Genomic DNA, 8860 nt, shown 5'->3' on the forward strand with positions numbered 1-8860 from the left:
GAAAAAGTCGGACATTACTCAACATACTTATCAAGACAAGAGGAGGTTAAACGCATAACACCCGTGGGGTAGAAGCCCATTATACCAGCCTGACCAGCAAAGAAATGGACAATGCCGGAAAGGGAAATTGCCCCAGAAATCCCCATCATAAGAACCATTTTCTTCATCCCAGTCCTACTTTAATAGAAGACTTTTCAGATCTATCCATGTCCATGCAAATCTCAAAACTCCATTCTTCTTTGCGGTGAAACAGAATTCTGCTGTGTACGTGAACCGCATTTTCACTATCTGTCCATCTGTTGGTGGTCATCTAGGCTGGCTCCATTTTCTTGTTATCATGAGTGGAGCAGCAAGGAACAGTCATCTCTGTGGCAGGATGCAGAGTCCTTTGGGTATGTTCTCAAGAACCTTCTAAGCAGGACCCCTACAGCACAGGAAACCTCCCTCAGAATCAACAACTAAGACTGCACACAATTAACTCGTCTCTACACAAGAGAGAAGACTGTCAACAGAGAAAGCAGCCCCAGGAAGGAGGAAAGGTTCTTTTCTTTTACTTAAGAAATTCGTTGTATATGCTTAAAGAACATGGTACTCTGTTACATAGGATTTTCACATGAACATTCTTGTGATGATAGCAGTTCCTCTTCATACCTTCAACGAGTGCTACTTTTCCATATCCTAAACACCTCTGGATAATGTTTTCCATATCCTAAATACCTCTGGACAATGATTTACTAGGACGTCGCTGTAATTTCACTGAAATGCTTTCAGTAGACATTCACAGTATTTCCAGTTTTTTTCCCCCTTGATTGCAAATTAACATTTCGGAGCTCGCTGTTTATCTATTGAAGATTTACTGTTATTCTGGGGCCAAAAAAAGGGTGTCATTTTCAGGCAAAGAGTAAGGTGTCTGCATTGGATAACTAAGCTTCTGAGATATTTAAATACATCCGGAACTCAAACAAAAAACAAGGCCCTCCAAACTGAGAATTAGAACCAAGAGTCTGCAGAAAGTGAAATTAGACCTTATTGTTCATCCTGTGCAAAAACCAGTTCAAAATGAGTAAAGTAGTCTGGGCTGGCTGACCATACAGATCTAACTCTGTCTCTGCAGATCTGGGGTTCTAAACTCATTCTCTCACCCAATTACTTTTAATGCAGATTCTGGGGATGAAACTCAGGTCCCTGCTTGCTTACTGACTGCTGTTTCCCCAGCCATGGTGTAGAGGATGTTAGATACCGCATCTTCTGAACAAGGTGAGCCCTTACTCCATCCGAAAGGGGAGTAGACTTTTAGAGAGTTGACTTTTCTAAAGTTAAACTTCCCACACTGAACACATTTTTATACACAGTACCTGGGGCGGAGGGGTGTTTAGCTACAGTATTTCCTCTGGATGAAAACAAGAGAGAATCCATTTTATTTCCTATGTTTATTTCTTTTTGCCATCTACCTTCTGTTTGCTACCGGAGGTACCTGAAAACCACAATAAAGTTGTAACTGGAAATTGGCTTCATGTCAGTTGTTCTGATTTGAGTTTGATGTTTATCAAGAGCTAACCAAGGTCTGTTCAACCAGGACCTTGAGAGCTGTTCTACCTGCCCTTGCTCTCCGCCATTCTTGCTCTCCTGTCTGTCTCTGGGCAGAATTACAGCAAGCACTCTGAATCTATGTGCTCTCTGAGTCTCTCTGTTCATCAGTGTACGCCCCTCCCAAAGTAATAGAAAAGAAATATTAAAGGAAGAAAAGAAGGAGTCTGAGAAAAAAATGACTTATTAAGAGACCCCCTTCAGTCCGTGGGGCTCCACAAGGACCGAGGGACATCAATAGGTTCTTGAACTGCAGGAGTAATTCCTAGTCTTGCGAATTCTAAGATTTCTCTGAAGTCCAATACGGATCCCAAGCACACTAATAGGATTAGAAATAACATCTCCAATAAGAAAGAATGCGCCTTCAACTGTGCACTTCTCTCTGAAACAATGGAAGTACGCCATACCATATTTACCTGGAAATATGGACGTGAAGTTAAAACTATCTGGAAGGCATCTGTTTTTTTAAAGCCTGTTCTTGATTGAAATTCCACTCCCAAAGTTTGTGCTGCCAGTTCCCAACTCCATTCCTTGCCTCTCTCCCGTTTCCCTCCATCGCCTCCCCTTTATGACCTTTTCTTGGCCACGCCCCTTGATTTATGGTCGTTTGTATGATGCCCTTTTGCAGTACAGCAGTTTATGCCACCCTGTTCTTGTCATAAATGACTACCATAAAGTGAGGTAAAATATCGTAAAACATTAGTGAGTCCCCGATACTCAAGGTTCTTTCCAGTCAGCCCTGACAGGCACCAACCACAGAAAAACAGATTCGGCCTTTTGAAGGGAGCAGCATCGGACACTAAAATTCTTAAAAGTTAAAAGCACTAAAAGTCACTAATCTCTTTCCATGTGCCGGTCACTGAATAGAGCTTACTGCATACGTGACATAAAATCCTTGTTACTTCTTGTCTTAGTCAGGGTTTCATTGCTGTCAAGAGACACCACATTCAAAACAACTCTTCTATAGGAAATATTTAATCCGTGCTGGCTTACAGTTTCAGAGGTTCGGCCTACTATCATCATGGCGTGGGGCATGGCAGCACACAGGCAGACTTGGTGCTGGAGAAGGAGCTGGGAATCCTCCATCTTGATCAGGAGGCAGCAGAAGAAGACTGTCTCCTGTAGGCAGCCAGGAGGAAGCTTTCCTCTGCTCCAGGAAGAGTTTGAGCCTAGGAGTATGGATGACCGGAAGGCAGCCAAACCACCGGAAGGCAGCCGAGCCACCGGAAGGCAGCCGAGCCACCGGAAGGCAGCCGAGCCACCGGAAGGCAGCCGAACCACCGGAAGATAGCCGAACCACCGGAAGGCAGCCGAACCACCGGAAGATAGCCGAACCACCGGAAGGCAGCCGAATCACCGGAAGATAGCCAAACCACCGGAAGGCCCACCCCAGAGTAGCCAACGACTCACAAAAACTCTCAGGAGCAACCTGTTGATGGTTGGTATTTCCACTGGAGAGATACTCTTTCTCCCAGTGGTTTCACTGTTATGGAACGGTGGGACTTCTGTCAATTTCATTGTCTATCAGCTTCCTGAATCAGTTGAAGCAGGAGGCGGGTGCTTCAATTTGGGTAGAACAGGCTGTACATCAGGGTGTAATATATTCTATACAGAACATTCCAGCCCTTTCCTTGTCTATCTCATTTTTTTCCCCCTCCGCTCTATCACTGCACACTGCTTCCCCTCCGAGCTTGGGTCATACTGTGGAAGGCTCTGTTTCCCCTGAAACGGTGAGCTTCATGGGGACCGGAACAAACCTGTCAAGTCTACAAACGAATTCCCAGCAATCGGCACAGGGCCCAGCTTGGCGACTTAATAGACATTTGTCCAAAGGATGTTAAACTCGTTTGCCGGCCTGGGTGGATGGACGTAGATCATCTTTCACTGCACATGTTAGAGCATGCACAGGCTCACTGTTAGCCTGACAGGGTTGTTAATTTAACACACAGTGGCTGACTGAATTACAGCCACCCTCAGAAAACCTCGGCTTACAAGACTGACAGTGAGCCGTACTCACTTTTGTGAATAACAGGAATAACAGCGGAGGGGTTCCGAAAAGTGGGCAGCGACCACAAGTCAAGTTAGGACAGCAGTGCCCGGGCTCATTAGGAGATGTTAGAGCTTCGTTGGTATAAAAGGAAACAGGAAAAATAGGAACCAGGAGGAAACAGGATCAGTACGTTTCTATTTTTTGCCCCCACATCTATGCTCTTTTCCAAAAAATCTTTCTTGGTTTCCTCTTTCACATCTACAGTGGAGTGGAAATTATAGTTTGCAATATATATATATATATATATATATATATATATATATATATAGCCATTTCCAGCAAATTTTAGCAAGGAACAAAATTTTTATCTGAGACTGAAATTTGGCATTCTTTCACCCCCTTGTGCTGGCAACGATTTTTTTTTTTTTTTTTTTGTCTTTACAAACTGTGATGAGATATATATTCAGTGGCTGTTATATCTAGCCAACCCTAGGCCAGGCTTTAAAAAAAAAAGGACTGAGAAAATGGGAATGTCTCCAAGCTAGGCCTGGCCCTTGCCACCCTAATATTTAGTTATGTGCCTTGTGCCAGGTGGAATCAAACCAGGGTCCTATAAACACGAGGTGATATTTGGAATGGTGCTCGCCTCTAGTCCCTTCCTCTCTGAGACAGTTTCTTTCGCCCTGGCACCTCCAGCTGACGCCGTGGCCACCCGTAGGAAAGCCTGGCATATCCCACTGCTGAGGTGGGAACTGAACTCTGTTTAGAAGGCTGGCAACTTGAAAAGCACATAGCGGCTTTCAGAGGGACCTCAGGGACGGGACGCAGGCTGCCACACAGCACAGATTGGTTCTTTTGGTTTTTGCTATTGTTCTGTTGCTGCGGCAGCACTGAGGGGCAAGTCCCCGGGCTCGCACCTGAGTGTGGCCAGTGCTCTAACCACTGAGCTACATGCCCTACCCTACCCCATCCCCACCATGGTGGGTGTGTTTAGCTTTCCTGGACCCTGGCACCACATTGCTAACCTCCAAATTACAAAAAAAAATGGAAGTGCCCTACCTCCATCCTAACCTCTGTTTGGGAAACACCCTACTCCATTAGCTGGAAGCTATAAGAGGATTGATACAACTTTTCCCAGGGATCTCCATGAGAGTAACAGCAAGGACAAAGCCTGCTGTCTTAGACAGGGTTTCATTGCTGTGAAGAGACACCATGACCACGGTGACTCTTATGAAGGAAAACGTTTAACTGGGGGTTGGCTTACAGTTTGCAGGTTTAGTCCATTGTCATCATGGAGGATGGAGGGCAGGCAGACCTAGTGCTGGAGAAGAAGCTGAGAGTTCTACATCCTGACCCAAAGGCAGCAGGATTGTATGCCACACCGGGCTTAGCTTGAGCCTAGAAGACCTCAAAGCCCTCCTCCACAGTAACACACTTCCTGAAACAGGACCACACCCACCCCTCCCAATGATGCTACTCTGTACATGCCAAGCATTCCAACATGTGAGTCTACGGGGTGGTGCATCCCTATTCCAACCACCACAGCTTTGATGCTCTGATCTGGGGATGGGGACAGCAGAGAAAACCACCCCCTGAGCGTCCATTGCATCCTGGTCATCTTCACGCTGTTTTGTATGTGTTCTTTATATCCACAGGAAAGGAGGCGCCAGCGTTACCGGGAGATCTATCTGATGGTGAAACTGCCATGGGTCCAAGGATCACTCAGGCTTGCCCTTGGTCACCGCGGAGATATGAAACCTCCAAGGGATGATCCAATGAACCTCCCACCCCTGATGCATCCATTTCTCTCCACTGGCTTCTTGCTCATCCTTTAAAAATCAGTTAGCTTAGAAATATAAAATTTTTAGTTTACAACTATAACAGGAACCAATAGTGATTGATAGGGGACAGTCACCCGGTCTAGAGGGTGCCATTTGAGCTATCTGGATGTAGAATTTACATGGACTTGGTGACATTTACTTCGTGATTGTGGGAAGTGATGCTATAGAGATAGAAAGTCATGTTCTCAGGTAACTAAAGCAGGTTGACCAGAAGGCCCTGTATCTGTCGATCAGAGAGAAGAGGGGGTTCAGGAGCAAATGCTGGAGGTTGGAGTAGCACACAGTGTTTTAGATGTGAGCCACGATCCCAAAGACACTGGAGGCAGGTTTGAGGATTCACGATCCAAGATGGCCCTTCACAGGCAAATCCTCTGACACAACAGAGACCTCTGTGCTTGACAATGTTTGGTGAGTCTCAGTTGTGTTTGTATAGAGAGCTTTTTGGGACCACTTGCTTTGCTCCTAGACACTGGGCAGGAATCTGACCTTATCAGGACCAAAGAATAAACCAGGGGCAGGAATCTGGCTTTGGGCTTGGGCTCAGGAAATGGGCCCTGATTAAGAAAATTTACATTTGAATTAGTGCAAAGCTCAGAGCAGGCTCAGTGGAAGCATGTGTGGCAGTCTTTTGTCTTGGTCATCCTGACTAACCCCCAGAAAGGTGTTTACAGGAGACTTGCTTGTCCCTTGATCCAAACTGATCTTTATATTCTGCATGTACTGAAAACAGAATCAAAGCAGATTGGAAAATGAAAAGTCTGCTTTAGCCTCAGAACTGGCTGGAGTCGTGTAATAGTTTTGTCTGTCTTTTTTTCTTTCCAGTCCTCACTCCTGCCCTGGAGAACCTGTTGACTGTCTGAGCTGGCGTGGTCATATGTGTGTATCAGGGCCTGTCCCCAGTGATGGCTGAAGCTGTTTGGCTGTCCTGCTATAAGTGTGGTTTGCACAGATGGGAACATTCTGTCCACTCCAGGACACTGGGCTTCTTCAGTCCCAGTACCCCCGACAGTTGGGGCCAGACCATCCCAAATCTGGATGGCTCCCTTAGACACTCACTACAAGACATTTAACAGCAATACTAGCCTCCACCTAGAAGACGCCCATCTCAGCCCCTGGACCTGGAGACCAAGCAGGGTCTCCTAACATTGCACATTTTCTTTAGGGCTGACATTACCACCTGCCAATAGTTCTTCTTGACAACTGGGGACCTCAAGGTTGCTGACGCTTCATAGTCTTGAGTTGGCGGTGACATTTGAGGTGGCCGGTATCCAGTATGCACCACTTATCTTTCATATGTGTATGGTGACTGAATGATTCAAAAATTCTGCTAAGGAGACATCCTCCTAAAAGAGTTGTTTTTCGATTCGATGCAGATTGTCTCTCACGGGTCACATGTTTGAACATCTGGTCTTCAGTTGGGAACCTTTAGAAAGTGGGGCTGGGTTGAAGGAAGTGATTCCTGGGAGTGGGGCAGAGGGTGAGTGCCCATGGTCCAACTCCACTTCTGTCATGAGCTTTCTATGCACAGAAGTGAGGTGAAAAGCTGTGTTGCAAATACCCACTGCTGCCAAGAGTCACTCCCACCATGGCCAAGCCTTTCTCACTGTGGACACAAGGGACTGTGTTCCTTCAGACTGTAAACCACTGTTAAGACTTTACATCTTTAATGGCTTTCTGTCATGCATTGTGTCACAGGAACGATAAATTAATCTGACAACGAGGGTGACGTTAGTGTTGCAGGTCGAGGAGGTGGGAGCTAAGGCCTTGCAGGTGGAGAGGCAGGGGTGAGTAGGGTGAACCAGAGGGGCTGGGTAGGATTCTTGGCAGGGGGCATCCACAGGTTATCTTCCCCTTTGTATATTCTCATGTCGGGAGATGCATTCAGAAGTAGGGAGCAAACGTGAGAGGGAAGATTGAGACTGAATCATGGAGATACTTTTACATTACCCTGGGTGATATTTAATAAGCACAGCGGGGCTGGAGAGATGGCTCAGCGATTAAGACTACTATAGCTCTTTCTTCCCAAGTTCAGTTCTCAGCACCCGCACTGGGTGCCCACAACCGCCTGTAACTCCAGTTCCAGGGGATTTGTCGCCATCTTCTGGATTCCATAAGCATTGCACTGATGTGCACAAACCCACGTGGGCAATCTTCGTGTAGTTTTTAAAAATTAAAAATATCATCTTAAAACATATAAAATATGCACAACAGCCAGACGTAGTAAGGGCAAGAATGGTGTTACCCACACATAGCCTGGACTCAAGATCGTCCTCACTGGGATAATATCTCGTATTTCTTAAAAATAAATGGCTATATAGAAACTTATGTCATATTAAAAATAAGACAGATGGATTAGGAAAATACATATAGAATTAAATGAAATGAAGAAGATAACCATCCAGTGTTACTCCCAAGTAAACCACCCTGTCTCTGTTCCCATCTCTGTGTATCACTCAGGCAAACTGGGGCCAGGCTGTGACTCCCATTTGATGGCTGAAGGAGACTGGCTCTCCCTCCTGTTCTCATGTGACCCACCCCTTCCACAACGTGCAGTGACCCAGGAGCATTTCCCCGTTACACACTGTTGTGTTTGCAGTATTTTCATCTACTCCATATCTCCATGATTCAGCCTCAGTCTTCTCTCTCAGGTTTGCTGAATGCCTCTCAGGACATGAGAATACACAGAGGGGAAGATAGCCTGTGACTCTGAGAGTCCTACCTCTCCTCTCTGGTCTAGGCTCACGCTGCCTCTTCACCCTCAAAGCCTTAGCTTTGACCTCATCACCCTGCAGCTCTAACATCACCCCCATTGGCGTGGGGACCCGATCCCACTCCAAACGTGACCCTCCTCTATGTCTCAGATATACCTTATACACGATGTTCTGATAGTTTTGCACATGGAATGAGTTTTGTACTGTGGAATTTTGGGTCTTGAAGCATTACCAGTTTGTGATTTCAGATTGTTGAGTTAAAGATGCTAAAGATAAAGAAAATAAATTCCTTTCTTCGCATCCTTATGCGATCTTGAAAAGACAGGTCTGAAGTTCGGGCTTACGTTGAGTTACACATTTGAAGTCAGTGTGTACTCTGTGTTGATGGCTTCTGTTTTATATTACATTGCCAGAGACTTTGGAGGGACTACCAGAATATCCTCAGGGTCCCTAAACGACATTGCATGTCTTTGGGGCCCAGGTATGCGTCAGCCTATTTCCCTTGTTTCTTTGTGCGATCTTATGGACAGTCAACCATTAACACCTGAGGTAACAGGCACGTAGCTGGAGTGACCTCCCAAGCGGGAAGATAAATGCCTCCATCAGTGCTGGGGAGGGGGCTGGGAGAAGGGAGAGGGCTAGCTAACCTTGTGGGCAAATGTGTGCTCTTCGAGGTTGAGGGTTAATCTGTTCAAGGAACTGGACTTTTCTGAACTCCTGACAGGAGAGGC

General features: G+C 46.0%; 1 long non-coding RNA gene across 2 annotated transcripts; it reads left to right on the forward strand.

The window, feature by feature from the left end:
• The first annotated feature begins 2271 nt into the window (after positions 1 to 2271).
• On the forward strand, positions 2272 to 8435 carry LOC108350529 (uncharacterized). 2 transcript variants are annotated; one of them, XR_005502743.2, is made up of 4 exons: positions 2272 to 3025; positions 4844 to 5080; positions 5233 to 5826; positions 6241 to 8435. It is a non-coding gene; the product is annotated as an uncharacterized LOC108350529 (long non-coding RNA). The 2 variants fall into 2 exon arrangements; XR_010065476.1 differs by having other exon boundaries at positions 2290 to 3025; positions 5233 to 8435.
• The last annotated feature ends 425 nt before the right edge of the window (positions 8436 to 8860 follow it).

Source organism: Rattus norvegicus, chromosome 3 (genome assembly GCF_036323735.1).
Source record: "Rattus norvegicus strain BN/NHsdMcwi chromosome 3, GRCr8, whole genome shotgun sequence".
Lineage (NCBI taxonomy): Eukaryota > Metazoa > Chordata > Mammalia > Rodentia > Muridae > Rattus > Rattus norvegicus.